Source organism: Agelaius phoeniceus, chromosome 14, assembly GCF_051311805.1.
Source record: "Agelaius phoeniceus isolate bAgePho1 chromosome 14, bAgePho1.hap1, whole genome shotgun sequence".
In the NCBI taxonomy this organism is placed as follows: domain Eukaryota; kingdom Metazoa; phylum Chordata; class Aves; order Passeriformes; family Icteridae; genus Agelaius; species Agelaius phoeniceus.
This window is the reverse complement of record NC_135278.1, coordinates 2208482-2231568: the sequence shown is the minus strand read 5'-3', so window position 1 is coordinate 2231568 and position 23087 is coordinate 2208482.

The window sequence follows — 23087 nt, the reverse complement described above, 5'->3', positions numbered from 1 at the left end:
AGACCAGCTGTGAGCTTTGTAAATGAATCAGGACCAAATAATGGGTTTGCTGTGTCCAGCAGAAAATTGGTTTGTTCCCCACCCTCCTCCTCCTCTCTTGTTTCTCCATGGATAAATTCGGGTGACTCATGGATTGATGTGTGGGATGAGGGGCCAGGCTGGACCATGGCATGGTCAGCTGGAATTTGGAGGCCACTCCTCTCTGCTGCTGCCAGAGCCACTGCTGGGTTCCTGCTTGGCCTTTTCCTTGGATAAACAGGAGCAATCCCATGGGTCTGTTTGACAGCAGAGGAGGGCAGGAAGGATTTGGGGTCTGTGGTGTGTGTTGGCTTTGGGATGGATGCTGCTCCAGCTCTGTGGTGACTCCTCCCTGTGGCTCCTCAGCCAGGGAGGGTGGGAATGCAGGGGGGAAAGGCCATGGAATTGCTGCATGGCTTTCCCAACAGTGGGAACAGTTTTCCAGCCCTCAGCAGCAACCTCCACGCTCCAAGATGGCTTTTTGGGGCATCTCTTGTGGTTGGACCTCCCCAGTGCAGGAGCCAAACCCCAGGGCACAGGGTCCCCACATGTGTCACCATCAGCCCCACCCGTGGCCCTCTCAGAGGGGTCTCTTCACCCCCTCTGCCTTTGGCCAAGGAAATCTCCTCTTCCCATCCCTAAGTCCCCTCCTTCCCCACCCTGAGATGCTGATGGAGCCCAAAACCAGTTTGCTAAAACCCAGTACAAAGCCAAACCCACCAACAGGCAGCTTGAAATCCGAGGGGAGTTGGACATAATTTTCCTGCTAATCTTGGGAATCTTTTCCCCTACAGCCTGTGCTTGTCCTCCCCTGGACTCTGTGTGTGTAAATATATAAATATATAAATATTATTTTTTTTCTATCTGATAAGGGGCAGAAGTGTTTTCGCACCCAGGCACTGCTCTGTATGCAAACTCCTCACATGCAAATCCTTCTCTATGCAACAATTTTTTGTTTTTAAAAATGAAAACCATGACAAATCCTCAGCTCTTGTTCCTTTATTTTTCTATGGACAGAGTGGACAGCTCTGGGTTTGTATTAATGCCAAGGGCAGCTGTTTTTGAGGAGAAAGCTGGGGAAAGGGAGTGGTGGAGCCACGTGGCTGGGGCCATGTGACACTCGTGACAAATGAAGGTCCCTCCATCCCCAGTCCCATGGGACATTTTGGAAATGTCCACCACTTTGCAAGGAGTGGAGAAAATGCTGGAATGTGGGTGCCTCATCTCTGTTTGATAACGGGGAGAAAATCGCTGTAAATAGGCCAAAAATGCTGTGTGACTTCATGGGTTCTCCCACGTGATCCTTTATTATCCAAGATGAACACAATGGGGAAGAAATTGGGACCTGGAAAATGTGGGGGGGAAGATTTCTTTTCCTGGGATGCTGTGTTGGTTACAGAACCCCTCTTCCCCACCAAACTCCTCCAGGAATGTTGATCCATCTCCTATTTTGTAATAAAATTGTATCACCTGCAGACCTGGTCTGGCTTCTGGTCCTTCCTGCTCCAGGAGCTTTTCTTGCCTTCATCCCTGGCCTTTCCAGGCATAAGGAAAGGGGGAATAATGTTTTTTTATTGGGGAAATGGGTGTCCAGGCAGGGAAGGGTCCATGGACGGTGTGAGTCTGGAGCTGTACCTGTCCCAGTGCCATGCGAAGGGACAGGGGGGCACAACCCTTGTTTTTGATTCCCTCACCTTTATGTGCTCCCATTCTTTATCCTGAGAAGGGAAATGGGGCATCCACAGATCCTGGAAGGAGCTGGAGCAGAGCCAGGAGGGGGAGAGGGACAAGCCAGGGACAAAAAGCACCTGAACATTCCATGACCCCCTCCTGTCCTTGGGGACACTGCTGTGCCCCGGGCTATTCCTGGAGAAGTCACAGGACAGTGAATATCAGAGATGTCAGGGAGGTTTAGAGGGTGGCTGATTGCTTGAGAGCCTGAAGTGTCCTCCCAAACCCCAGAGAGGGCCCCATGCAGAGGTGTCACACCTGGCTGGGGTCCCTCTGGGCCAGCTCCTCCCTGGAACCTCCTGTTTGAGCAGTGCCAAACCTGGGACAGGGCTCAGATGGAAGTTCAGGCTCACCCCTCAGCGGGGTCCCAGCAGAGCAGGATCCCAAAAGCCCTGCTCCCTTTCCCACCCCATGGCTGTCCCTCCCTGCAGCGTCCCCCTGTCACCGTCCCCTTCCCGGCCTTGTTTGTGTGATGGTGAAGCAAGGGCTGTAAAGGCTGGGCTGTGCACAGACTGTTCCTGCCGGGCTGTTAAAGCTCCAGGAATGCCACGATCCCGCTGGTCAAGGACAGGAAGGGGAGCAGGAGGGAGAGGGAGGGGTAAAATCCTGGGGGAAGCCTGGAGGAGGCCACACGGTGTCACAAGGCACGGCCAGGAGGGGACAGCACCAACGGGAGACTCCTCCCGGCTTTCTTCTTGGAATGCAGAAGGAATCCATGCTGATGGCACCACACCGTGCCCAGGACCTGGAAAACACAAGGAAGGAGGGTGGGGATGGGAAAGCCCCTGGGGGAGGCTCTGCCCTTCCTCTGCTCCCCGGGTGATCCCAGAGGGAGAAGCTGGAAGGTCCCAGGGACAGCCAAGGTCCTGCTCAGTGCCACCCTGTGCCCAAGGTCTGCTGGGACGTGGGGGGACAAAACCCAGCCCAGCGTCCCTGGGGATCTGGAAGGGCCCTGGAGATGCCCCTCCAGCCTGGCAGTGACTTTGAGGGTGGCTTTAATTTTGAACTTTGCTGTCCCGACATCTCCCCCGGCAGATGTGGGCTGTTCTGTTTGATGTGCCTGGGCTGTAAAGTTATTTATTGACTCGGGAAAACACAATTACAGCGGGAAGGAGCGGCCGGGCGGGTTCTCGGCAGAGGATGGTGGCATCGGGACACGCGTGTGGCTGCGGCAAAGCCACCCCGGGCTGCCACCTGCGGGACAAATCCTGGCTCCCAACATCTGCCGGGAAGCCCCGGGAGAGCTCCAGCAGGGTGGATTTTGGGGAAGGTGGCACAGAATGTTCCGTGACAGCGGCCACGAGCGCTGCCCTTCAAACCCTGCCCTTATCTCCCGTATCCCGAGGACCATCAACCCTCGAGCCTCCCGCTGCAGCCGAGCCATTAAAGTTAACGATTACCCAAAGCGAGTGTTTATTTGGGATAATCCAGGCCCGGGGGAAAGTGAGGGACGGGGGCAGGAGGGCTCTCGGCTCTTTTCTGCGAGATAGGGCCCGTCCTGCGGCGCTCAAGTGGTGCTTGAACAAGATGAATGCTCAAATAACACACGGCAAACAGCGCGGCCCGGAGAGCTCCGGGACACTCGGCATTCCCATTCCATGGGGACAGTCAGCATTCCCATTCCATGGGAACACCCGGCATTCCTGTTCCTTGGCGACAGTCAGCATTCCCATTCCTTAGGGAGTCAGCATTCCCATTCCATGGGGACACCCAGCATTTCCAGCCCATGGGGACACTCAGCATTCCCATTCCATGGGGACACTCGGCATTCTCATTTTTTGGGGACACTCAGCATTCCCATTCCATGGGGACACCCGGCATTCCCATCCCATGGGGACAGTCAGCATTCCCATTCCATGGGGACATTGAGCATTCCCATTCCTTGGGGACACTCAGCATTCCCATTCTCCCATTCCATGGAGACACTCAGCATTCCTGTCCCTTGGGGACACCTGGCATTCCCATCCCAAGGGCAGACTCCCCCTCTCAATGGGATTTTTGGTGCCCCCAGCCCATGGAGGGCTTTGTCTCCTGCCAGTGTTCAAGCTTTCCCTGGTTTTGTTTTTGGTTTTTTTTTTTGTCACCTTTGGGGAGAAATCCTCCTTTTCTCGATGATTTTTCCACTCTGTATCTCCAACCCTGCTGTATCCCCACCCTGTCCTGTTCCTGCTCCACCTGCAGAGACAGCAGTGGGAGCCAGCACAGGGAATCTCCACATCCAGCCCCATCCCTGGCTCCTGGAGGGGCCTCACCCACCTGCAGCTCCAGAGCAGAGGGATCCCAAATCCTCCAGACTGTCCCAGAGTAAAACTCCTTTTTTCCCACTCCCAGAGTTTCTTTCTTCTCCCTGGAGGTGGGGGAGGGCAGGGACACCCCAAAGCGTTTCAGCACCGGGATCTGACCCCAAATGTGCCCCCAGCACTGGGACAAACCCTTCTCCCTCCCGGTGGTGCCTGGTCCCTTCTGGGCTCGGAGCCTTCCCGGCAGGGATTGTGCCCGGGGCCGTTCCCAGGGCTGTTCCCGGAGCCCCTGGATCGCGTGCCAGGGCTCACCTGAGCCTCACCTGAGCCCTCTAATCCCCTAATCCGTCACCAAGGAGACCCAGCCTTACCTGGCCCGTGCGAGCAGAGGGGCCCCGCGGAGGGAGAGCTGAATCCCTCCCGTGCCAAGTCCCTTTTGGCTCATCCCAGGTCCCTTTTTGGATCATCCCAAGTCCCTTTTGGCTCATCCCAGTGCTCCAGGGCTGCGGGGTGGAGCAGGGAACTCCCTCCTTGCCACATTTCCACCCCAGTCCCCCCAGCTCAGGCATCGGGGACCCCTGGGATTTATCCATCCCTGATTTATCCATCCCAGCCTCCCTGGGATTTATCCATCCCTGCCTCCCCACCCCCCTGAGGATGGGGGATGTCCCCATGGCCCGTTTGGAGACAATGGGGACCCCAAACTGCTGCTGGGGGGACACCGGGGTGTGGCTGCTCTGCCCCGAGCCCACCATGGATGGGCTGGAGACACACAGGGATGGGCACAAGCAAACTGGGTAAAACTTCCATGAAAAATTCCTTTTCTGGCAGCAGGGAGAGCGTGAGGGCTCTAAGGCAGATGGAGAATTGTCCCATTGAGGCTCCAATCTGTCCCAGCCCCACAAAGATGGAGAAAATCCTGAGCTGGAGGGATCAGGAGGCACAGGACATGGGGTGGGGAATGCTGGTGTTCCTACAAACACCTGGAGGGGCACGTGGAGACCTGGATGGTGGCCGAGGGTCCCTGCGGGGCCAGCAGGGGACAATCCAACCACTCGTGTCACCCTGGTCACCCTCTGATCACACCGTCAGTGGGAAGGTGAGGAGAGCAAAGGGTTTCTGGGAGAAAGGCTGAATTCCTGCCGGGAGCATCCTTGCTGCTCCCTGGAGGATCTCCTGGAGCAGAGCTCAGGGCTGCGGGGCGCTCCAGCCCTGCCCGAGCACCCTCGGGGGTGTCCGTGGAGGCTCCCATCGCCTCCCAGTGCCCTCCAGTTCGGCTGTGACCTCACGGCTCGGGGGGTGAATGGGATTTTTCCAGCGGCGCCGCCGATCCGTGTCCGAGCCGGTCCCTCCCGCAGCCCCCGGGAATCGTCCTGCCCGCCCCGAGCGCGGCTGGGGACACCGGGAATGCGGGGACATCGCGCTCCAGGGACATCCCTGCTGCGGGGACATCCCTGGTCTAGGGACATCCCCGCTCCGGGAACACCCCCGCTTCAGGACAGCCCCCACCCCAGGGACATCCCTGCTCCGTGGGCATCTCTGTCCAGGGACATCCTCGGTCAAGGGACATCCCTGCTCCAGGACCATCCCTGCTCCAGGACCATCCCTGCTCCAGGACCATCCCCGATCCAGGACCATCCCCGATCCAGGACCATCCCTGCTCCAGAACCATCCCTGCTCCAGGACCATCCCTGCTCCAGGACCATCCCTGCTCCAGGACCATCCCCGCTCCAGGACCATCCCCGAACCAGGACCATCCCTGAACCAGGACCATCCGTGCTACAGGATCATCCCCGATCCAGGACCATCGCCGCTCCAGGACCATCCCCGAACCAGGACCATCCCTGCTCCAGAACCATCCCCGCTCCAGAACCATCCCCGCTCCAGGACCATCCCTGCTACAGGATCATCCCTGATCCAGGACCATCCCTGATCCAGGACCATCCCTGAACCAGGACCATCCCTGAACCAGGACCATCCCCGCTCCAGGACCATCCCCGATCCAGGACCATCCATGCTACAGGATCATCCCTGATCCAGGACCATCCCTGAACCAGGACCATCCCCGATCCAGGACCATCCCTGAACCAGGACCATCCCTGCTACAGGATCATCCCTGAACCAGGACCAATCCCGATCCAGGACCATCCCCGATCCAGGGCTATGATCTTCGGGAGCACGCCTTGTTCCTGGGGGATGTCACCTCCTTCACCCAGGACAGAGGCTCTGAGCAGCCCAGTCTAGTGGGAGGTGTCCTTCCCCATGGCCTTTTTGAGGTGGCTTCCAACCCCCCAAAATCTGGAATTCTACAAACTATTTCCTCCTAAAAGCGATTCTGTGACTCTCTGACGGCTCAGGAGGAGCCAAAGCATCCGAGGGGGGACAATTCCTCCTTCCCAAAGCTCCACCCAGTGCAGGGGTGAGCCAGACCCTCCCCCGGATCCTTTGCTGTCCTGGAACTCCTCTGGCTCCATCCCATCCCTCCCAGCTCCATCCTGTGACCGTGTTCACAGGGGTCTGAGGATGAGGGAAGAGATGAGGATCTGACTCCATGTTTCAGAAGGCTTGATTTATTATTTTATGATCTATTTTATATTAAAACTATACTAAAAGAATAGAAGAAAGGATTTCCTCAGAAGGCTAGCTAAGAATAGAATAGGGAAGAATTATAACAAAGGCTTGTGACTGAGACAGTCTGGACAGCTGACTGTGATTGGCCATTAATTAGAAACAACCACATGAGCCCAATCCCAGATGCACCTGTTGCATTCCACAGCAGCAGATAACCATTGGTTACATTTTGTTCCTGAGGCCTCTCAGCTTCTCAGGAGAAAAAATCCTAAGGAAAGGATTTTTCATAAAAGATGTCTGTGACACCATCCCGTGTCTCTCCCAGCCCCGCCCCATCCCATCCCATCCCATCCCATCCCATCCCATCCCATCCCATCCCATCCCATCCCATCCCGCCTCTCCCGTGCATCTCTTGGGGCAGCAGAGCCCGTGCTCGGCCGGAGCCCCGTCCTGCCCAGGCTGAGCTTTACCCGCCCAGGCTCAGCTGGATGCTGGCCTCTCCACGCCGTTATCAGGTGTTTATCAGCCCCAGAGCCCCGGGAGATGTCCCCGTTTCCCCGCAGTGCCGAACGTCCCGGGACTGCCGTGCCAGGACCGCGTGTGGCCGCTGTGGCTCCTTCTGGTGCTCGTGGCTCCGGGATTTTTGGGCGAGAAGGATTTGTGTCCGCGCTGGGAGGAGCCTTGCCCTGGGCTGGCCCTGCTGTGATTGCCCCGATCCATCCGGAGCAGGGACGGGATTCCTCGGGAATGCTGCCCTCGGCTGCAGCATTCACCGGCACCGACCCCGGGCATGATCCATAATCCGAGCTGGGGCAGCTCTCAGACCTTTCACCGCTCGCTGGAAGGGGAATGGAGCCCGATTTTCCTTGGAGAAGAGCTCCGGGGTGGGAAGGGGGGGTTTGTCACCCCTCTGTGCCAGCACCACCATCCCACAACCCCAAATTCAGAGCAGGGGTGTGGAATGGGATGATCCTTAATCCCTCCCATCCCAGACCAATCTCTGACCTTCCCAGTTTTTAAGGAAGGAGGAAATTCTGGAGACAGGTTCACAGGTGCCCCGTTGTTCCCACCCCAAGGACACAAACTCTGCTCCCACCAACCCATTTTTTAATCCTTGGATGAATAATAAAAAACCCCAATCCCTGGAGTGCAGGGGATGAGCTCCAACAAATTCCCAGTGGCAGGAACTCTCCCCTGCTGGTTTTCACTAACACTGAAATATTAAAGCAATCTGGTTTTTATTTGGGAATTTTTATTGGATTTGTCAGGCTCGAGAAGCCACAGCGACAAACAAACCTGACAGAATCCTATTAGCCCCATTAATCACCATTAAGTGCTAATATCTGTGTTCTCCCTCCTTGCTGCTATTAATTAGCACAACCAGAGAGGGGCAGAGCTCCAGCCCCGGCCCTGGAGGAGCTCTCAGCATTCCTGGGAAGGGGCTGGGACTGCTCCAAGCTCCTCCTGACTGCCGGAAAATCTTCCACCAGCACCAACCTAAAACATTCTCCACTCTGGATGTCCCTCCCCAGATTCCAGAGGCAGCACCCCCGGTGCCTCCCCTTTCCTGCTCCAGGGGCAGCTCCAGCAGCTGGAATAGAGGCTGCCTCTTCCCAGGATTTGCTCTGCTGCCTGCAAACCCTCTGCAGCCCCCCAGGGTGTTTTGGGGCTGGGTTTTTTTGGGGTGTAGGACTGGAATTCCCAGCCTCCCCAGCCCAGGAAGATTTTCTTACAGTGTAGGGACAGAGCTGTCCTGTTCCCAGGATCCTGGGAACTTTATCAGCATGGATGTGGCACTTGGGGACATGGTGGCCTTGGCAGAGCTGGAGGAGAGCTGGACTTGATGATCCCAGAGGCCTTTTCCAGCTTCAATGCTGCCATGGTTTTATGAGGTCCCTTAGAAGCTCTGAGCAGCTCCAGCTTTTCCCTGGAGAGGTTGGCACTGGGGAGAGGAGGCCCTGGAGGCTGCAGGGTGAGAGATCAAAGCCTTCCCAACCCTTCATCCCTGCAGGAGGGGGAGCAGGGAGGGCACAGGGAGCAGCAGCAGCAGCTGTGGTGACCTTTGCATCCCGGGCAGGGAAATGCCAGCCCCAACAGGAGGGATGGCATCCCAGCCTTCCCTGTCCCTACCCCACTGCAGGAATTGCATCCCAACCTTCCTGTGCCAGTCCCAACGGGAGGGATGGCATCCCAGCCTTCCCTGTCCCTACCCCACTACAGGAATTGCATCCCAACCTTCCCTGTGACAGCCCCACTGCAGGAATTGCATCCCAACCTTCCTGTGCCAGTCCCAACGGGAGGGATGGCATCCCAGCCTTCCCTGTCCCTACCCCACTGCAGGAATTGCATCCCAACCTTCCTGTGCCAGTCCCAACGGGAGGGATGGCATCCCAGCCTTCCCTGTGACAGCCCCACTGCAGGAATTGCATCCCAACCTTCCCTGTGCCTACCCCACTGCAGGAATTGCATCCCAACCTTCCCTGTCCCTACCCCACTGCAGGAATTGCATCCCAACCTTCCTGTGCCAGCCCCAGAGCAGGGATGGCATCCCAGCCTTCCCTGTCCCTACCCCACTGCAGGAATTGCATCCCAACCTTCCTGTGCCAGTCCCAACGGGAGGGATGGCATCCCAGCCTTCCCTGTGACAGCCCCACTGCAGGAATTGCATCCCAACCTTCCTGTGCCAGCCCCAGAGCAGGGACTGCATCCCAGCCTTCCCTGTCCCTACCCTACTGCAGGAATTGCATCCCAACCTTCCTGTGCCAGTCCCAACAGGAGGGATGGCATCCCAACTTTCCCTCTGCCAGCCCCACAGGAGGGTTTCCATCCCCATTTTCCCTGTCCCTACCCCACAGCAGGGTTTCCATCCCAACCTTGCCTGGCTCCTGCTTCTCCCCCAGCCTTGACCTGATCCCACTCTTGGCTTGGTTTTGATTTATCTTTGTATTTGTGCAGAGGGAGAGAGCAATAAATAAATAAATAAATAAACACATCAATCAATCAATAAATCACCTCCCACCTCCAGCATCCCAGCTCCTGCCAGCTCCACAGGGGGATGGAAATCAGCTCCATCCTTCCTGCTCCTCCTGCTTCTCCCTCTCCAGGCCATCCATCACTCCCTGCCCCTGGGAACAGGAGCTGTGGGGGCAGAGCCAGCCCCTCCTTCCTCTTGTCCTGCTGATCCCAGACACCCCTGGGCTGGCTGGGTGGGAGCTCTGCTCCCTGGAGATGGGGAGGGATCGGGATCCACACCCCTGGCAGTGCCCAAGGCCGGCTTGGATGGGCCTTGGAGCAGCCTGGGACAGTGGGAGGTGTCCCTGCCATGGCAGGGGTGGGACTGGATGAGCTTTAAGGTCCCTTCAAACCTAAACCAGTCTGGAATAAAGCATAAAAATTTTATGGAGCTGCTGGAATAAATCCAGGTGAGGACACAGAGCTGCTCCAGGGCTGGAGCTGGGCTGGGAGAGCTGGGAGGGCTCACCTGGACAGGAGAAGCTCCAGGGAGAGCTCAGAGCCCCTGCCAGGGCCAGAGGGCAGGGATGGATGGGATATTGGGAATTGGGAATTGTTCCCTGTGAGGGTGGGCAGGCCCTGGCACAGGTGCCCAGAGCAGCTGGGGCTGCCCCTGGATCCCTGGCAGTGCCCAAGGCCAGGCTGGACACTGGGGCTGGAGCAGCTGGGACAGTGGGAGGTGTCCCTGCCATGGCAGGGCTGGAATGGGATGAATTTCCTTCCCTTCCCACCCAAACCATTCCAGGATCCGGCCCCAGAGGCTCCTGGCACCGCCCCAGCCCTGGTGCAGCTCCCCAGAGCAGCTGGAACCTCCCCTCTCCCGACAGCGAGTCCCAGCCCTGCCACTCCCCGGGATTCATCACCCAGAGCCTGCAGAGTGCGCAGGAAACGCGGGGGAAAGCGGAAAATCCCGTCCGTGCTGGCTGGAGGGAAGGGAGGGAGCAGAGAAGGAGCAGGGAGGGAGCAGGGAAGGAGCAGGGAGGGAGCAGAGGCTCCGCAGCCCGCGGGGGTCTCTGTGCCCCTCTGCGCTGCAGCTCCGCGCGCATCCCGCCAGACACCGCCCCGAGCAGCCCAATTAACCAGCGCTAATTAACTGCCAGGAGGAGGCAGCACTCGGCCCCAGCGGGGGAAGGTTTCTGTGTGACCAGAGCAGGGTTTGGGTCCGGGACGGAGCTGCCTGAGGCTGTTTGTGCGGTCCGGGATGCTGCTGGTGGCGTTAATTAACAAATGATTGGATTGAGCGGCAGGCAGGGCTCGTGCTCAGGGGGGATGGGCACGGCAGCATTCCAGGGGCTGGGAAGGGACAGGGCTGGCACCCGCTGGGGTGGCTCTGCCATCCCCTGCCCTGTCCCCGTGTCCGGGACATCGGATGGGGCCGGGGAGCGGGGAGGAGCCAGCCGGGGATGATGGGGATGGAGCCGGTGGGAGAGGTGACAGCGCCCTGCAAGGGGTGGGGACCATGTCAGTGCCTTCCCAAACCGGTGGGAGCAGTGACAATGCCATCCCAAACGGGTGTGGGGGGTGACAGTGCCACCCCAAATCTAGTAGGGGTGGTGACAGTGCCATCCCAAGCTGGTGGGAATGATGGCAGTGCCATCCAAACCGGTGGGAATGATGGCAGTGCCATCCCAGAATCACAGAATGATGAGGTCGGCAGAGACCTCTAAGATCATCAAGTCCAACCTGTGCCCCAACACCTCACCCAGACTGCAGCACCCAGTGCCATGTCCAGTCTTTTTCTAAACACACCCAGAGATGGTGATTCTGCCACCTCCCTGGGAAGAGCATTCCAGTGCTTTATTATTCTTTCAGTGAAATTTTTTTCCTAATATCCAACCTATCCCTTCCCTGAGGTAGCTGGAGACTGTGTGCTCTGGTTCTGTCAGTGCTGCCCGGTGGGAGAGACCAACCCCAGCTGTCTGCAGCCTCCCTTCAGGAAGGTGTAGAGAGCAATGAGGGCACCTCTGAGCCTCCTCTTCTCCAGGCTAAACAGCCCCAGTTCCTTCAAACATCCCTCACAGGGCTTGTGTTCCAAGCCCCTCTCCAGCCTTGCTGCCTCCTCTGGACGTACTCAAGCATCTCAACATCCTTCCCAAACTGAGGGGCCTGAACTGGACACAGCACTCAAGATGCTGTGTGATCCCAAGCCAGTGGGACAGGGGACAGTGCCTTCCCAAGGGGTGGCAGAGGTGCCAGTGCCCTCCCAAGCCGGTGTGATGGTGCCAGTGCCATCCCAAGGTGGGGGCTGCCCTGGCAGCGCCTCCCAGCTGTGCTGAGGGAGCAGAGGGAGCTGCCTGAGGAGGGGAAGCCCCATCCATCCATAGGGCAGCCCCATCCATAGGGCAGCCTCATCTGTAGGACAGCCCCATCCATCCATAGGGCAGCCCCATCCATAGCGCAGCCCCATCCATCCATAGAGCAGCCCCATCCATAGGACAGCCCCATCCATAGGGCTGCCCATCCATCCATAGGGCAGCCCATCCATCCATAGGGCAGCCCCATCCATAGGGCAGCCCCATCCATAGAGCAGCCCCATCCAATCATAGGGCAGCCCATCCATCCATAGAGCAGCCCCATCCATAGGACAGCCCCATCCATAGGGCAACCCCATCCATAGGGCAGCCCATCCATCCATAGGGCAGCCCCATCCATCCATAGGGCAGCCCCATCCATAGGGCAGCTCCATCCATCCATAGAGCAGCCCCATCCATCCATAGGGCAGCCCCATCCATAGGACAGCCCCATCCATAGGGCAGCCCCATCCATCCATAGGGCAGCCCCATCCATCCATAGGGCAGCCCCATCCATAGGGCAACCCCATCCATCCATAGGGCAGCCCCATCCATAGAGCAGCCCCATCCATAGGGCAGCCCCTCCATGCATCAGGGACTGTGGATCCCTCCCAGCTCCAGCCCCGCTCTGCCCCTGCCCCGTCTGGCCCCTCCCAGCCCTGCTGATCCCAGTCCCGATCCTGACGCTGCCGTTCTCCTTTGGGAAGTGCCCCTGTGTCACTGTGATATTTTATGAAAATCCTTTCGCTAGGATTTTTCTCCTGAGGAGCTGAATGCCTCAGAAAAGAAATGTAAACAATAATTATGTGATGGCTGTGGGATGTGGTCTGGAGGTTGCTCACCAACAGGTGCCTCTTTGATTGGTTCCATGTGAATTATTTTACTTGATGACCAATCATGGTCCAGCTGTGTTGAGGCTGTGAGCAGTTGCAAGATTTTATTATTTGTTCCTTTCTTTGCTAGCCTTCTGATGTCTCCTTTCTATTTCTTTAGTGTAGTTTTAGTATATAATTTTCAATATAATATAATGTAAATATTATATGATATATGGTATATGATATAATATATGATATATGATATGATATATGATATGATATATATCAGCCTTCTGAAATATGGAATCAAGATTCTCATCTCTCACCTCATCCTGGAGACCCTCAAACAGCACCACACCCTGGCTGTGCCTTCACCCTGTGGATGGCTCCCAAGGGGAATCTGGGAATTCCCAACCAGCTCTGCTGGGAGCAGCACTGATTTGAGCAGGGTATGGGAGATAGGATGATGAATTAGAGGAATATTGGCTGTGGGAAAGGTGATCCCAGGATAAATGAGGCAATATTTGCTGAGGGAAAGGCTTGGAATGTGCCCAAAGCTGTCAGAAATCCAGGAGAGCTGTGGGGTTAATTGGTGTTTCCTGGAGCTGTTAAATCCACAAAAATCCCTGTTGGGTGCTGGGCTGTGATTGGAGCTGCCCATTTTTAGGGGCCAGGGATGTGTCAGGTGTTTGGGGACTGATAAATCCCAGAGTTTTCCCTCTGGTTTAAAGGAACCCTGCCCAGATTCCCCCCAGGCTGGAGCAATCCACGACTGTGGGTGTGGAAGGGAAGGTCCCTGCCCATGGGGGCTTTAGGGGCTCTCCCAGCCCTCATTTTCTGGGATCCTGGGATCACCAAGGACTGGGGCTGTCCCAGGCTGAAGGAACAGGGCAGCCCGAGCCATTTCCTGCAGAAGCTCAGCCTCATCCTTCAACAAACCCACCCCAGTTTTCCATCCTCCAAGAAGATCCTCAGAGCCAGACAGAGGGGAAAAAAGTCTGCCAACGTTTCCACAGCAGATATTGGGATTTTGGGACTTTTTGCACCTCCAGAACAGGGAGGTTTTACTGTTTTGTGGGATGTCTGGGCACAGTGATTGCTCCCCACACACAAATCCATCATTTTGGGGCTCCCTTGGAGCACAGTCCCCTCCCAGGGAAAGAGAGGAGCAGCAGACAGGAGAACATTGGGAAGGGTAAAATGAAGCTCTGGCAGTCAGGGACGCTCCTGATCCAGCTGCAGATGCATTTTGGATGAGCTGCTGGTTTATGGATGGGCTGGGGGGTGCTGGAGTCCTGGAGTGTGAGGAGGAGCAGCTCCAGGATGGATTTGAACGTGGATCCCACAGTGTCCAATGGAGCAAATGATTGAATCCATCCCATCAATCTTTCAGTGCCACCAGAGGAGCGTTCCTGCCTGGAAAATCAGAGTCTGCTCCCTCCCAGAGCAGCAGGGAACACATCATCCTGTGGAATCCAGAGATGGCTCCTGCCTGGAGACAGCCAGAGCACGAGGAGCCTCTTTGCTGCCCAGCTGTGGGAGTTTCTCCTGGAATTTGGGATGTGCAGGAGGCCACACCTCCCAAAAATTGGGCTCCACCCTGCAGGAGCAGCAGAGCTCATTCCATGCTCACTCCCAGGCTGTGCAGGGAGCTGGGTCTGGGAAAATGGAGACAAATCCCAGTCTGGAAGGAGATGGAGAAGCAGAATGTCCCTGATCCCACCTGGAATCAGCAGGGCTGGCTCTGAGCAGGGAGATGGAAATCCCTGCCCTTGAACTCCTTTGTTCACTGACACTCGTCACGGCCCCAGAAAGAAATGTTCCTGTTCCATGATCCCAAAGAAGGTCAGGAATTGTTCCCAGCCCGGGATAATGCATTCCCTGGGCAGGCAGAGGCCATCCATCAAGGCAGGAGTGTTATCCAGGCTTTGCTCTCCTTGGGAAGCTCCTCTCCACCCAGAACTGCTCCTTCTGCAAAACCTTCCCAGGAGTGATGGCTCAACACCCAAAAAAGGGAGGGAAAATGATTGATCAGGATCTGTTAATTTGGGAACGGCAATCACAGGGGCTGGACAAGAGTAGCAGGATTCCATGGGAACACACTCTGTCCTCCTGAGGAACATGGAGCTGCTCTCAGCCAGTTCCAGAGGCACTGGGAAATCCCTCCCTGCTCACACACAAACGATTCCAGGTGCCTGACCCCTTCTTCCACCAGGATAAAGTGGAAGAGGTGCTGGGAAGGGCCAGGGACCTTGGAGCATCTTCTGGGGTGGATGGAACTGAGCAGAGTCCACAGAGATCCCGAGGTCTGAGCTGGACACATCCCCCAGGGAACCCATCCAGGGAGCCCTGTCCTGCTGCCAGCACTCTCTGGGCCCTCACAGAATTCACAGAAGCACCAGGTTGGAAGAGACCTTCAAGATCATGAAGTCCACTCCAGCCCCAAGAGCTCAGCCAAACCCTGGCACCCAGTGCCACATCCAGGCTTTGTTAAACACACCCAGGCATGGGGACTCCACCACCTCCCTGGGCAGCCATTCCAGAACTTTCTCACCCTTTCTGTAAAAAACTTTTTCCTGATACCCAACCTGTATTTCCCTTGGTGCAGCTTGAGGCTGTGTGCTCTGGTTGTGTCAGTGCTGCTGGAGAAAGAGCCCAGCCCCAGCTGAGCACAGGCACCTTTCAGGAGCTGTGCAGAGTGATGGGGGCAGCCCTGAGTATTGGAATAGATCCCAATATTTCCGGATGGAACGAGCCTGGGCTCATCCGGCCCTTGCTGCTTGGCCAAAGGTGGCAGCTGTGGTGTTTCACCTCAGAGACACCTTTGGCTGGCTGGATGCTGCAGCTGGCACTTGGAACAGGTCCAGGCAAGCAGGAACTCAGTTTTACCTCTGGTGGAAAGGCTTTAGGTGAGGAGAAGGAAAAGGAGACGGATTCTGCCGGAGGGTTTGATCCAGAGCTTTATTCCAGGGTCACAGATCTCTGAATCTTGTAACAGTTACAAGAATCCCGACCACATGGTCCCATCTCTTTTTAATCCCGGGGAAAGGAGGAGAGGAAGGAGTAGGTGAGCCACCAACCAGGTGGGAGGGGGGCAGTCTCAGGGGACAATGACACCTGGACTGGCCAATGACCCCAGGGCTGAGGGGCATCTCTTGAACTTCACCAACCAGACGAGGGCCTTGCTGGAATGTTGAGATCGAAGGACAGCACTTAGCAAGGGGGCAAGGGGGAGGGGAAGGGAGAGGCTGGCACACCTGAGGGACTGGGAAAGGTGAAACAGGATATTGCTTCACACCACAACACCTGAGTCTCCTTTTCTCCAGGCTGAGCACCCCCAGCTCCCTCAGGGGTTCCCTGAGGGAGCAGGGGATAGAAGGGGAGGGTTTGGGCAGCCTGGGGACAGCTGAGTTATTCCTGAGCACAGCCAGAGCCTCCTCCTGTGGCTGGAATGGGAATTCTGCCTCTGGCACAGCTGTTGGTGATGGGAAGCAGGGACAGGGTCTCTGGGATGTGGGATTGTGCCAACACTTCATCCCTAACTCGTGTTTATTAGGGAAAGGCAGAGATTCCAGGCTGCTCCCACACCTTCCCCATTCCCCTGCTCAGGGGGGCAGAGGTGTTACCCACGGATCTTCTCCCACATCTCCCCATCCTTCAGCACTTGGGTCTCTCTGAGATGGGCAGAGGGTGAGGAACATCCGTGTGCCACCCGTGCTGCCCTCCTCAGCCAGCCCAGAGCTGGGAATGCTGCTCAGGAGCTCGGGCATGTGCAGCTCCTGTCCCCAGCTGCTGCCAGGAGCTGTTTGTCTGCAGCTCTGGGAAGCGTGAAATGTGAGATGGCAGCTGGACACGGAGCAGCAGGAGGGAACCTCTCCCTCTCCCTCTCCCTCTCCCTCTCCCTCTCCCTCTCCCTCTCCCTCTCCCTCTCCCTCTCCCTCTCCCTCTCTCCTTTTTTCCCTTCCCTTCTCCATCCAGGCTGTCCGTCTGTCCCAAAGAGGTGCCCTGGGCTGTCCCTGTCCCACCCCCATGTCCCCTCTCCTGCAGTGCCCCCTCCCCAGGCTGCTGCTGTCCCCAGGCCCTGCTGGCACTGCTACCAATCCATTCTGTCCCCAGGGATGGATTTTTCCAGGAAAAGCCATTGGATTTCACACATCTCTGGCACAGGGCAGGCTGTGCTCCCTGGCAGGAGCTGATCCTGTGGAGCTCTGGGGAGGGCCAGGAAAGGTCCTGGACTTTCTTCCCGAGCCTCTGGAGCAGGGGGAGGGTTCCCAGAGCAGAGCAGAGGTTTGGGAAGCAGCAGCCAAAGGGCTCAGGGTGGTTTTGTGCTGCCTGTGGCATCAGCTCCTGTTCCTGTGGGATGGGAGGAACACTCTGCTCCTGTTTGTACCTTCAGGAGCACCTGGACTAAAGCCATGGAAGAAATGTCCCTGGAAAGCCTCTCCCTGTGGATTTGCAGGGACCCTCGTGGCAGGAAGGAAGGAATGATGAGTCTGACTCCATGTTCTCAGAGGGCTGATTTATTATTTTATGATACTATGTTACATTAAAGAATGCTATACTAAACTATACTAAAGAATACAGAAAGGATACAGACAGAATGCTAAAAAGATAATAATGAAAACTCCTGACTCTCTCCAGAGTCCTGACACAGCTTTGCCCTGACTGGCCAATGAGTCAAAGCAATTCACATCAGAAACAACAATTCACAATGAAACAATCACCTGTGGGTAAACAATCTCCAAACACATTCCACATGAGCACAACACAGGAGAAGCAAATGAGATGAGAATTGATTTCCTTTTTCTCTGAGGCGTCTCAGCTTCCCAGGAGAAAACTCCTGGGTGAAGGGATTTTTCCAGAGAATGTGAATGTGACATCTCCCCTGCTCAAGCACTCCTTGGGAACAAGGATGCAGAGCAGCAGCCACAGGAGGTTTGGCCCTGGCTGTTGTGGGTTTTTCCTGGGGTACAGAGCCTGAGCAGAGGGAGATCCATGGATCCTCCTCCAGGCTGAACAATCTCAGCACTCTCGTCCTGTCCCCACAGGACACCCCAGAGCCCTGCCAGGGCCTGAAGGGGCTCCAGGAGAGCTGCAGAGGGACTGGGGACAAGGGATGGAGGGACAGCACACAGGGAATGGCTGCCAGTGCCACAGGGCAGGGATGGATGGGATATTGGGAATTGGGAATTGTTCCCTGGCAGGGTGGGCAGGCCCTGGCACAGGTGCCCAGAGCAGCTGGGGCTGCCCCTGGATCCCTGGCAGTGCCCAAGGCCAGGCTGGACACTGGGACACCCTGGGACAGTGGGAAGTGTCCCTGCCATGGCAGGGGTGGCACTGGGATGAGCTCTAAAGCCCCTCCCAGCCCAAACCATTCCATGACCCCATGACATCCCACCTCCCTCCCATGGAGAGATTGATCCCATCTCTTGGAGCCCAAATATTCCCAGTGCCCCCTGCAGATCCTTCCACTGTCCCCAGTGTGACAAACCAGGGCAGCTCCCAAGGCACAGCAGAGCTCTGGAATACTTGCAGGGAATGCTTTCCATGGATGATGAATGTCCCTGAGGTTTTTGTCTGCTCTGAAGGGCACCTATGGAGGTGATAAAGGATTTAATAGAGGAATTTTATCTCTCCTGATAAAGTTCCCAGCTGGGCTCAACGTTCTGGCAATTCCTTGTGTCCTTCCCACACTGTGACTTTCCCAAAGACCTTTTGGTAGTGACACTTTTGGCACTTTCATCCCAAATTCTTGTGCCCTGTCCCAGTGCCCTGGATGGTGGCATGGCCCACATGGCCCCATTGCTGCCCCACAACTCCAGACACCCCAATCCCAAATCCACCCTCCCAGCTATCCCAGCTGTGCTGCCCAGGGGCTGGGACTCTGTGGTTCCATCTGCCAGGTTCATCCCAATCTCTGGAATATCAGCTTTGTCCCCACCCCATCAGTTTTGTCTCTGTCTGGGTCACTCCTGAAATAAACCCCGGCCTCTTTTTTTCTCCTGAAAATCCCCTCTGTGCCTTTTCCCTCCTGCCCAGAGGATTCTCTGCAGGGCTCCTCTCCTGTTCCTGCTCCCACCATCTGCTCCGTGCCCTTGCCAGGGCAGCTTCCTGCTGGATCCTGGCTCTGGATCCTTCCCTGGCACACTCAGGGCTCCTCATTCAGCACCCCAGCTCAGACATTCCCTCTTCCTACATTTTCCTTCAGTGTTTGTTTTGCAAAATGTTGGGATATTTCCTCTTTTATCTTAAAAAAAAAAAAACCAAAAACCCCACAAAAACCCAAAAAACACAAAAACCAAACCAAAACAAAAAACCCAATGAAATTATTTTAATTTCCCAGGAGACTGAAATTCCCTCTTTTCTTCACCTTTGAGTCCTGTAGTTTCAGGGATAATCCAGAGCTTGATGGGATTTTTTTGGGAGCTGCTCCAGACTCCTGATCCCAGTTTTCCTGCCAAACAGAGAGTTCTTTATCACTTTTGCCTGGATTTTGATTTCTTTGGCTCGTGGGATGTTTCCTCCTTGGGAGCTTTCCCCTGAGCTGATTTCTGGTGCTGAAAACTTCCTGGCAAGTTTTCCATGGCTGCTCCAGAAATGCTTCCTCATCTTCTGAGCAAGTGTTATTTAATTACTCTGCAGTGGGGCTGTTCCTGCATTTTAATGGCAGCCAGATCCCTCTGCACCTCCTCATCCTGATTTTCCTGGTTTTCTCCTGTGGGAGAGGTGGAATTGCTGCAGAATTACACAGCAACGAGCAGGAAAACAATCAGGTCTAACCAGGATCCGGGGGCTCTGTCCCTCCTCAGTGCCTCTTTCCTCTGCAGGGATTTTTCCAGCAAGGAAACCCCTGAGGAGCAGCCATGGGAAGCTTTGGGATGTGGCTCCAAGGCTGGTGCCCCAGTGAGGCCTCTTCCACAGGGAAATGGGGACAGCAGGGAGCAGGAATAAGGGCAGAGCAGGAAAGCCTCTGGAGAAGCAGAGGGAAGCTTTGGCCTTGGCCTGGCGAGGCAAATCCCAGGAAAACAGGGCTGCTGAGCACTAATGAAAAACCTTGGAAAAGCTACCAAAACAGTTTCATTTCCCTGCAGATTTCAGCAGGGAGCTGATGGGGGTTCATTATAACCCATCATAAGTTTTCCTTACGTAGGCAAAGCCCCAGTGGATTTCCCGGGTGTTAATAAAGCAGGAATGAAGTGATCCAGTCCCTTCCATGCAGACAACAAATCCCTCTCCCCCCTTTCCTGATGAGCTCCATCCATCATCCCCAGGGCTGCTGGAGCCACAGGGACCCTGCTCCTGCTGGGCTTCCCCTCCTGCTGCAGGTGCTGCTGAGAACTTGGGAATATTTTGGAAATTTCTCTTCCCTGTCCATTTCCATGGCCCAGTTTGGGCTCACTGGGTTCTCCTTCCCCACCTCAGAGCCTTTTCCTGCCCATCTGGATCACACCCAGGTTTTTTCCTTTACCACAAAGTTCTGCCCTGATTTAGAGTTCCCAGAAAAATCCATTGACCCTGATGTTCATCTCCCAGTAATTGGAAAAGAGACATAAATCAAACTAATTGCAGAAGAGTTAAAAATGGCTTTGTTTGCTGTAGCTCAGGCTGCAGCCTCCCTCTGGGAGAGCGTTGGGATCAATGAAATCCCCGGATGTGTTAAAGCAGAGCAGGGATCCTTTCCTCCTCCTGGCTGATCCCATTCTCTCTCTGGACATGAGAATAAACAGTTCCAAGGTGCTGGAACATTCCAGGGATTCCCTCCTAAGCCATTCCTGCTCTGGCTGTGGCTCAGGTGGCACCGTGGAGAGGGATCCTGGAATGCTTTGGGTGGAAAGGGATCTTAAAGTTCATCCAATCCCACCCCTGCCATGGCAGGGACACCTCCCACTGTCCCAGTGTCCAGCCTGGCCTTGGGCACTGCCAGGGATCCAGGGGCAGCCCCAGCTGCTCTGGGCACCTGTGCCAGGGCCTGCCCACCCTGCCAACAATTCCCAATTCCCAATATCCCATCCATCCCTGCTCTCTGGCAGTGGGAGCCATTCCCTGTGTGCTGTCCCTCCATCCCTTGTCCCCAGTCCCTCTCTGGAGCCCCTTCAGGCCCTGGCAGGGGCTCTGAGCTCTCCCTGGAGCTTCTCCTGTCCAGGTGAGCACCCCCAGCTCTCCCAGCCTGGCTCCAGAGCAGAGAAGGACCCAAACAACCCCAATTGTTCCTCTGTCACCTCCATCCCCTTCCCACCCTGCTGCCTTGGGCTGATTCCAGGAGCCAGGGAGAAACATCCCTGGGGAAGAGTCTGAGGGGATAAAATGCCCTGAACCCAGAATTGCTCCCCCCGAGCCCCAGCCCCAGCTTTTCCTTTCGAGGGATGATGGCTTTTCCTACTGGCAGCTGGAGATTCCTGCAGCCTGGAGAAGGGACAGGAATCCACAGGCAGCCCTTAAACAGAGATAAGAGATAAGAGGCAGGCTGAGGTTTGGCTCTGATGGAGCTGTTTGGAAACAGAGATATTTATCCAGGGGGATCCTTCGGCAAGATCAGAATTCCTTTTCCTATTCCACGTGCCCGTGTCTCCCCTCCCTGGAGCTGCTCCAGCCTTTCCTGCCGGTTTAAAATAAAATCTAATCCATTTCCAATCCCCGCTGCCGGCCATTAGGGCTCCCTGAGCACGGTTATCATCGCGCTTGGCTGGCAGAGCGTCCCGAGGGATTTAACCCCTGCCGGGCTGGGCGGGAGCATCCCTGGAACAGCTGCGGCCGAGAGCTGCGAGCCCCAGGGACAATCCTGTCCCCTCTCCCAGAGCTGCCATGAGCAGAGAGGCTGCAAATGTGCTGCTTGCAGGGAGGTTTTGTCCCGAAATGCCCAAAAAAGAAGGAAGAATTGGGTTTTATTCCAGTTGGAAAAAAGAGCTCCTAAAGGGAGCAGAGGATCCAGCCCCTGGGGGTTTGGGGGGATTGCTCCGAATGCAGCAGATTGGGAAGCTCAAATCTGCTCCTGAAATTCATTCAGATCAGGAAGAAACAAAAAAATTTTCCATTTTCCTGCATGAAAATTCCACGAAATCCAAATGCTTCACAGCCAAGTGAGGCAACCACTTCTCTCCCCATGGAATATCCCAATTCCTTTGTGCAAACCTGTGCCAGGAGCTCTGAGCTGCTGGGACATCACAGCTTGGAATCCACGGGTGGTGCCAGAGGGCAGCAGCTGAGGCCATGCCCGGAGAGCAAAACCCCTCCAGCTTTCCTGCAGGGATTTGGTTGGAAGGGTTTTTTTTCCCCCACAAATCCCAAGAGAAATAAAATCCTTCTTGTTTCCTTTGCTGGACAATTCCTGCTCATTATTATTTGGGCCGTGTTTAAATTATTCTGTCTGCAGCAGCCGATGGCATTTGCTGCGTGCCATGCAATGTTCCAGGTAATTAATTGGTGTTTAATTAATTAAGGAATAATGACATTCAATTAAGGGAACACTGTCACTGGGTAATTAATGGCTTCCTGCTGCTTCAGGAAAGCCGAGGTGTTTGTGGGAAATCAATCCAGGGGGAAGTGAGGGGTTCACTCCCCTGGGGAGGAGCTGTGGCCTGGGGATCTCCCATTCCTGCCCCTCCCAGGACCAAATTCATGGAAGGAAGCTCTGCATGGACCTGTCAGGAGCTGTTCCCAACCCTTCAGCAGGGGGAAGCACAAGGGGAAATCTCTGGGAAGGAGGAAAAGACACCCAGTGTTGCCAGCAGCACACACAGCAGGAATTCCCATTGCCAATCCCCTGCCCAGGGCTGTGCTCAGGGCAGTCAGGCTCTGCCTAAACTCGGGATTCCTCTCCTGATGTCCAGGATCAAAGCCTGGGATCAAATGGGGCTCTGTGTCCTCTTGGCTTTGGAAGGGAGCACTGGAAAAAAGAGAAATTTCCTGGGATGTGAAGATAAATGAGAATAAATTCCCCAAATCAGAGGGAACTGAGCCCTGTTCTGAGCTAAGAGGACAAATATTGAAGGATGAACAGGAAGGATAAACAGGAAGGATAAACAGGAACAGTTCCCAGCTGCTCCTGCCTGTGGATGAGCCCTGGATGAGGTGGGTGAGACCATTCCAGGCACCTCTGGCAGCACCTGCAGGGGTTGAATGGCACAGGGCCCTGAGGAGGGGCAGCCTGAGGGATCCTGCTGCTCCTGGAGAGCAGAGGATCATCCAAGAAAGATTCCAAACTATTCCACAGCTCCTCTCCAAGTGCCAGTTGTGGTGGCTGGTGCCCAGTTAAGAATTTGTTAATTTAATTTTAATTTTCGTTGCATTTTTGAGAGCGTGTAGCTCTCAGATGGTAAAATGCTTTTGAGTGCAGCATTTGTCACCCTCAGGCACCATGGGCACCATCCAGGAAGGAATCAGAAGGAATTCCAAGGCCTTCTGCCAGGAGC